The sequence below is a fragment of the Somniosus microcephalus genome, chromosome 18 (assembly GCF_052327205.1).
Source record: "Somniosus microcephalus isolate GS21.2 chromosome 18, FLI_Smic_1.0, whole genome shotgun sequence".
Lineage (NCBI taxonomy): Eukaryota > Metazoa > Chordata > Chondrichthyes > Squaliformes > Somniosidae > Somniosus > Somniosus microcephalus.
In genome coordinates, this window is record NC_141004.1 from 59,753,344 (window position 1) to 59,762,063 (window position 8,720).

Consider the following 8,720-nt stretch of genomic DNA (forward strand, 5'->3'; position numbering starts at 1 on the left):
GTACAGCATGGTGCAGCCATATGGGTGCATTGGAGTAAGTTAAGTAAATCTGGCCATGATTAGGAAATCCCTGGCTTCCTGGGCGGCAAAGTGCGCCACTGATGGTGCCATCTCCGCCTCAGGTCCCTCCTGCTCCTCCTTGCAGCTCCAATCCTCGCTGCTGTGTTATGTTGTGCAGCATGCAGCAAACGACGATGATTCTGCAGATCTTGGCTGGTGCCTACTGAAGGGCTCCTCCAGATCTGTCAAGGCATCTAAAGTGCATCTTCAGCATGCCTATTGTTTGCTCTATGGCACATCTGGTGGACATGTGGCTCTCATTATACTGTTCCTGGGCCTCAGTACTTGACCTCCTCAAGGGTGTCATGAGTCACGTCTTCAGTGGATAGCCCTTGTCTCCAAGCAGCCAGCTGGTAAGTATGTCTGGAGGTGCGAAGAGCTGAGGAAGAGTGAACTGGTGCAGAATGAAAGATCATGACATCTGCCAGGGAATCTGGCACACACATGCATGATGATCTTTTTATGGTTGGAGACGAGCTGCACATTGAGGATGTGGAAGCCCTTGTGGTTCACAAACACTCCTGGGTCATGATGGGGTGCCTTGATGGTCACGTGTTTGCAGTCGATGATGCCCTGCACCTCTGGGAAGCCAGCCAGAGCCGCAAAGCCGAGCACCCACTCGGTAACACTGGCTTCATCAGTGGTAAAGTTGACATAATTGGCTGACTTGTCAAACATGGCACCTGGGTGATGCATCTGTGGGCGGCCGACTGCAAGATCCCTGGAAGGAACCTGAGGCCAAGAAGTTGAGGGCGAAGAAGTTGACTTTGACAGCCACTGGTAAGGCATGTCCACCAGGTCCTCTGGGCAGCAGGTCTTGTTCCAGAAAGCTACAAATGTCTGTGATGACCTGGTGCGAAAACCTGAATCTCCTAAAGCACTGCTGCTCAGCCATGTCCAGGAAGCTCATCCTCTGCCTGTATACCGTGTTGGGGGTATCGCCTCCAGCGTGGTGCAGCCCCATGCTCAATCCCTCTCTCCTGTGGAGCATCAGGTCGCCGAAGAGAAGGGTGGTGTTGTGGTTGCTGCTGCTGCTGGTGCTGGTGCTGCTGCTGATGCTGGGGCTCCTCTTGATCCGATTCTGAGATCTCGGGTAAGAGAGCATAAGCTGCACCCATGCTGACGTAATAGGTGGCAGGTAAAGTGGAGATCAAAGGGCCAATCCCTCAATGTTGTTATACTGACTAGCAATGTGGTGAGAATGGCTTCCGAGATTGCATAGGAACATAGGAACAGGAGTAGGCCATTCAGCCCCTCGAGCCTGTTCTGCCATTCAATGAGATCATGGCTGATCTGTGACCTAATTCCATATATGTATGTTTCTATGTTTCTATACCTGCCTTTGGCCCATATCCCTTACTACCTTTAGTTAACAAAAAGCTATCAATCTCCGATTTAAAATTAACAATTGATCTAGCATCAATTGCCACTTGCGGTAGGAAGTTCCAAACTTCTACCACCCATTGTGTGTAGAAGTGTTCCCTAATTTCACTCCTAAAAGGTCTGGCTCTAATTTTTAAGACTATGCCACCTAATCCTAGAGTCCCCAACCAGCTAAAATAGTTTCTCTCTATCTACCCTATTTGTTCCCCTTAATATCTTGAAAACTTCGATCAGATCACCCCTTAACCTTCTAAATTCTAGTGAATACAACCCTAATTCGTGTAATCTCTCCGGGACCATTCTGGTAAATGTATGCTGCACTCCCTCCAAGGCTAATATATCCTTCCTGAGCTGTGGTGCCCAGAACTGCTCATAGTACTCCAGGGGCTAGAAATTCGTGTGTTTGCCACACATTAGCGCCACGAGATGGCGCTAAAACGCCGTTCAGAACTCTACCACCAGCTGATGGTGGTTCCAGCGCCGCACGCCATATCCATCTTGCCGGTAGCGCTGCCGGTAAATTCGATCACCTGGGAAATTGCAGTCATAGAGATCATGACGTCAGTGAGTGTGCAACGTTCACTTGATGCTCAATCTCCCAACTTCGTTTTGGCCATTGAACTTACTGGCTGAAAAAGCAACGACAGGTTGAGATGGCGGCGGCAACAGCAGGAAGCCGGCTCCAGCAATGCTATTTAAAGGGATCCTCACCAATCACTCGTAACTGACAGTGTTTTGAAGTTTGAGTGGCTGTGTGCTAATTCCTGCTACTGCAAGAGTTTTCTTTAGTCATGTCAAGGTTATTTGGTATCATGGAGTGTTCTGGCAAGTACAAAATTCCCTCATTATTTCTGAAATGCTTCAAACACTTGTTAAAAGTCATGGGGGCTGTACTGGCAGTCGACCTTGCCCTCCAGGATCTATGGCGGAAGGAGCGGAGGCAGTGAGACAATCAGCCTCCCGGACGGGCTGTCCGTGACCAGCTCATCAGACTCCGATTTGCATTAATGAAACCCCAGAGCCCCATAGCTCACCACATACCCATCATACAATCCCTGTCTCACGCCATTTAGACTGCCCCCAATATTGGTCCATCTTTTCAGTGTAACGCAAAGGTGAAACGAGAGACCACAAAATATTCCAAACACAATTAATAAATTTATCGATAAACACATCATACATATCACATGAATTCTAATAACTAATGAGTCTTGTGTCTGCCATAGTTAAATAGCTATCGCTGTGTTCAAGGTGCGAGATGTGGGTGTGAGTGTTGCCAGGTAGATTGCTGGTGGGTTAGTGCTGGGGGTGTGGTGCATTGAGCAGCATGTGAAGCTTATGGTACAGATAGTGATATGTAGCATTTGTTGAAGCCTTCACTCACCCTGACCACACATGTGAGCTCATTAAATTCTTCCTGCACTGTGAGAGTCCTGGGGACCACAGTGCTGCCCATGATAGGGTGTGTCACCTCCCACCGCACATAGTCCGGCAGACTTGTGGTGAGGGCCTCCTGCCAGTTGATGGGTACAGGACCACCCGCCTTCTCTCCACTGCTAAAACCAATACCTCCAAACCTTCATCAGAAAACCTCTGGACTCTCTCCCTGGAGCAGCGATCTGCCATCATGATTTGTAAATAAGCACTCCTTCTCCTTGTCCTTCTTATGGTTGCTGATGCAGCTGCACACCCAACAATGCTGAGAATGAGGTGCTGCAGCATCAATGAACCTCCCCTTTAAGTAGTGAACAAAGCCTGCGGCAATCATTAATTAAGTTTAGACTGCCCCCAATATTTGTCCATCTTTTCAGTGTAACGCCAATAGGTTTGAGCTTTTAGACTAGAATCATGATTGCAATCATTTTAATGAGTGAGGACGAATTTTGCGTGCAGTCTAGACAATTTTCAACTGGTGCTACTTAACCATTTTTAGTCTAAACACTGCCCATTTCTTGGCTATAACAAATTTCTAGCCCCTGTGGTCTAACCAGAGTTTTGTATAGCTGCAGCCTAACTTCTACCCTCTTGATATAAAGACCACAATTCCATTAGCCTTTTTGATTATTTTCTGTCCCTGTTCATAACATTTTAATGATCTATGTACCTGGACCCCCAAGTCTCTTTGGACTTCCACTGTTTTTAGCTTTTCACCATTTAGAAAGTACCCTGTTCTATCCTTTTTAGGTCCAAAGTGGATGACCTTATATTTGCCTACATTGAAATCCATTTGCCACAGTTTTGCCCATTCACTTAATCTGCTGGTATCCCTTTGTAATGTTATGCTTTCATCTGCACTGCCCACAGTGCTGCCTATATTTGTGTCATCAGCAAATTTGGATATATGACTTTCTATGCCATCATCTAAGTCGTTAATAAATATGGTGAATAGTTAAGACCCCAACACAGATCCCTGCGGGACACTACTTGTCACATCCAGCCTATTTGAGTACCTACCCATTATCCCTGCTGCCTGTCTCCTGCCGCTCAGCCAATTTCCTAACCAGGTCAATAATTTGCCCTCAATTCCGTGGTCTTCTACCTTAGTTAACAGTCTCTTATGTGGGACTTTATCAAATGCCTTCTAGAAGTCTATATAAATAACATCCATAGACATTCCCCTGTCCACTACTTTAGTCACCTCTTCAAAAAATTCAGTCAGGTTTGTCAGACATAACCTACCTTTCACAAATCCATGCTGGCTCGCTCTCTCTGATCAACTGAAAATGAGAGAGGTGTTCAGTCACCCTACCCTTAATTATACTCTAGCAATTTCCCGACAACAGATGTTAGGCTAACTGGTCTATAATTCCCTGGTTTCCCTCTCTCACTTCTTAAATAGCAGAGTGACGTACAATTTTCCAATCTAAAGGAACTGTTCCTGAATAGAGAGAACTTTGGAAGATTATAGTTAGGGCATCAGCAATGTGCTCACACACTTCCTGCAAAAACCTGGGATGGAAACCATCTGGTTCTGGGGATTTATCACTCTTTAGTGCCATTATTTTCTTCACTACTGTTATTTTGCTTACATTAATTTTAATGAGTCCCTGTCCCTGATTCAATATTAGTTTCCTTGGGATTTCCGGCATGCTATCCTCTTCCTCTACTGTAAATACTGATGCAAAGTAATTATTCAACATGTCCGCCATTTCCTTATTGGACACAACTGCTGCCAACAACATAAAGTAGTTGCCCATGCGCAGTTCCAGTAGTTTTTTTGTTTGTTCTCGCCAGACTTCCCACAGATTAGTGAAAAAGGTGGAGTGGAAATTTCAGGTATTGCGAGATCTGTAATGTGACTTGAAGGTGATATTAGGATGTTGTCAGCTTGTGAGAGTTTAATTGTACATCTACATAGACAAAGCTAACTTATCTGCTTTTAAAGAGACACTGGCACAAGTTAAGTAATGTGCCGCAGAGATGATTCCAGGATGGTATGTTGCCTCCCTGGTACCAGGGTCAAGGATGTCACTCAGCAGCTGCAGAACATTCTGAGGGGGGAAGGTGAACAGTCAGAGGTCATGGGCCAACGGCATAGGTAGAAAAAGGGATAAGGCCCTGCAGGCAGAACCTCAAAGGTAGCAATCTCTGGATTACTCCCAGTGCCATGAGCTAGTGAGTATAGAAAAAGGAGAAAGCAGATGAATGCATGGCTGGAGAGATGGCACAGGAGGGAGGGCTTCAGGTTCCTGGGACATTGGGACCGTTTCTGGGGGAGGGGGGTCCTGTATAGGCCGGACGGGTTGCACCTCAAGAGCCGGAACCAATGTTCTTGGTGGGGGGGGGGGGGGGGGGAGGGTTTAAACTAATTTGGCATGGGGATGGGCACCAGGATGCAGCATTAGAAAGGAGAAACAAAGTGCACAAAGGATTGGGAGAAACAGATAGCACTAGAGTAAGAAATAGTAAGGTATTAGGTGGGGTCAGACTAAGAGAGAATACAAGGTGGTCTAAAATAAGTTTACAGTGCATGTGTGTAAATGCACAACGCGTGGCAAATAAGGTTGGTGAGCGGCAGGCACAAATAGCCACATGGGAATATGATGTTGTGGCGATAACGGAGACCTGGCTCAAAAAAGGGCAGGATTGGGTTTTAAATATTCCTGGATATAAGATGTTCAGGGAAGATAGGGAAGGAAAGAAAGGAGGTGGGGTGGCAGTATTGGTTAAGGAGAATGGTAGCGTTGGAGAGAGGATGTCCTGGAGGGATCAAGGACAGAATCTATTTGGTTAGAGTTAAGAAATAATAGAGGTGCCATTACACTACTAGGTATATTCTATAGGCCACCAACTCGTGAGAAAGATAGAGGAGCAAATTTGCAGGGAAATTACAGAGATATGCAAGAACTATAGAGTAGTGATAATGGGGGACTTCAATTATCCTAATATCAACTGGGATAGTAATAGTGTAAAGGGCAGAGAGGGGGAAGAATTTCTGAAGTGTGTTCAGGAGAACTTTCTTGATCAATACGTTTTCGGCCCAATGAGGAAGGAGGCTTTGCTGGATCTGGTTCTGGGGAATGAGGTAGGTCAAGTGGAGCAAGTGTCAGTAGGAGAACATTTAGGGAAGTGATCATAGTATCATAAGGTTTAGATTAGCTATGGAAAAGGACAAGGAGCAATCTAGAGTAAAAATACTTAATTGGAAGGCGGCAAATTTCAGTGGGTTGAGAACTGGTCTGGCCCGGGTAAACCGGAATCAAAGATTGGCAGGCAAAACTCTAATCGAACAATGGGCTGCCTTTAAAGAGGAGATGGTGCGGGTACAGTCAAGGTACATTCCCACGAGGGGGAAAGGTGGGGCAACTAAAGCCAGAGCTCCCTGGATGACGAAAGAGATAGAGAGTAAGATGAAGCAGAAAAAAAGTGTGCATATGACAGGTGTCAGGTTGAGAATACAAGTGAGAACCAGGCTGAATATAGAAAGTTCAGAGGGGGAAGTGAAAAAGAAAATAAGAGGGGCAAAGAGAGTATGAGAATAAATTGGCAGCTAACATAAAAGAGAATTCAAAAGTCTTCTATAGGCATATAAATAACAAATGGGTCATAAGAGGAGAGGTGGGGCCAATTAGGGACAAAAAGGAGACCTATGCATGGAGGCAGAGGGCATGGCTGAGGTACTAAATGAGTACTTTGTATCTGTTTTCACCAAGGAAGAAGATGCTGCCAAAGTCAGTGAAAGAGGAGGTAGTTGAGATACTGGATGGGATAAAAATTGATCAGGAGGTACTGGAAAGGCTGTCTGTACTTAAAAGTTGATAAGTCACCAGGACCAGATGGGATGCATCCTAGGATGCTGAGGGAAGGTAAGGAGGAAATCGCAGAGGTACTGGCCATGATCTTCCAATCCTCCTTAGATACAGGGGTGGTGCCAGAGGACTGGAGAATTGCAAATGTTACATCCTTGTTCAAAAAAGGGTGCAAGGATAAACCCAGCAACTACAAGTTAGTCAGTTTAACCTCTGCAGTGGGGCATCTTTTAGAAATGATAATCAGGGACAAAGTTACCAGTCATTTGGACAAGTGTGGATTAATTAAAGAAAAGCCAGCATGGATTTATTAAAGGCAAATCGTGTTTAACTAACTTGATCGAGTTTTTTGATGACAGAGAGGGTTGATGAGGGCAATGTAGTTGATGTGGTGTACATAGACTTCCAAAAGGCGTTTGATAAAGTGCCACATAATAGGCTTGCCAGCAAAGTTGAAGCCCATGAAATAAAAGGGACAGTGGCAGCATGGATACAAAATTGGCTAAGTGACAGGAAACAGAGTGGTGGTGAACGGTTGTTTTTCGGACTAGAGGAAGTTACACAGTGGTGTTCCCTAGGGGTCGCTACTAGGACCACTGCTTTTCTTGATATATATTAATGGCTTGGACTTGAGTGTACAGGGCACAATTTCAAATTTTGCAGATGACACATAACTTGGAAGTATAGTGATAAACTTCAAGACAGACAGACAGGCTGGTGGAATGGGCGGACACGTGGCAGATGAGATTTAACGCAGAAAAGTGCAAAGTGATGTATTTTGGTAGGAGAGGCAATATAAAGGGTACAATCCTAAACAGGGGTACATGAACAGACAGACCTGGGGGTATATGTGCACAAATTGTTGGAAGGTGGCAGGGCAAGTTGAGAAAGCAGTTAAAAAAAGCATACAGGATCCTAGGCTTCATAAATAGAGGCATAGAGTACAAAAGCAAGAAAGTTATGATGAACCTTTATAAAACACTGGTTCGGCCTCAACTGGAATATTGTGTCCAATTCTGGGCACCGCGCTTTAGGAAGGATGTGAAGGCCTTAGAGAGGGTGCAGAAAAGATTTGCGAGAATGATTCCAGGGACTTCAGTTACGTGGATAGACTGGAGAAGAGCAGAGAAGGTTGAGAGGAGATTTGATAGAGGTGTTCAAAATCATGAGGGGTCCAGACAGAGAGAAACTGTTCCCATTGGCAGAAGGGTCGAGAACCAGAGGACACAGATTTAAGGTGATTAGCAAAAGAACCAAAGGTGACATGAGGAAAAACTTTTTTACACAGCGGGTGGTTAGGATCTGGAATGCACTTACTGACAGGGTGGTGGAGGCAGACTCAATCAAGGCTTTCAAATGGGAATTGGATAAGTACCTGAAGGAGGAAAAAAATTTGAAGGGGTATGGGGAAAGGGCAGGTGAGTGGGACTAGCTGAAGTGTTCTTGCACAGAGCCGGCAAGGGCTCGACGGGCTGAATGGCCTCCTTCTGTGCTGTAACCATTCTATTCTATGATTCATGTATACACAGACAGGCTGCATTAATCACCCATACTACAGGTAGGTCACAAGCTCCTTCTATAAAAAAATTAATGTAAGGGTTCTTGTAATATTAAAGACAGAACTCCAAACTTACATTTCAACTTTTATGTACAAGAAAAAACAGGCAATGATTTAGTTTTTGTTAACTCATGTTGTTTGGAGCCACGTTTTTGTCTGTCTAAGGGCTGAACAGGGCTGTTCACTCACTGGTTGTTGCAAGAGTCATCAAGATGAGCTTGCCACAAGTATCACTAACAAAATAAGGTTTCTGACTAGCTTGTTGAGAATTATCTTTATGTCACAAAAGTCAAATTGTTGATGAGGTCCTCAAAACAAATTGAAACGGTCTGCCGTTATGTTTGTGAGACACAACTGGTCAATGTCATCTTGATTGAAATCATCTGTGAACTGGAGGTGCATAAACAGTCTTCATTCAGGAGTTTCAGCTGAACTTGTAAAATGTTCTCACGCTGGCATTACAAGGTGTA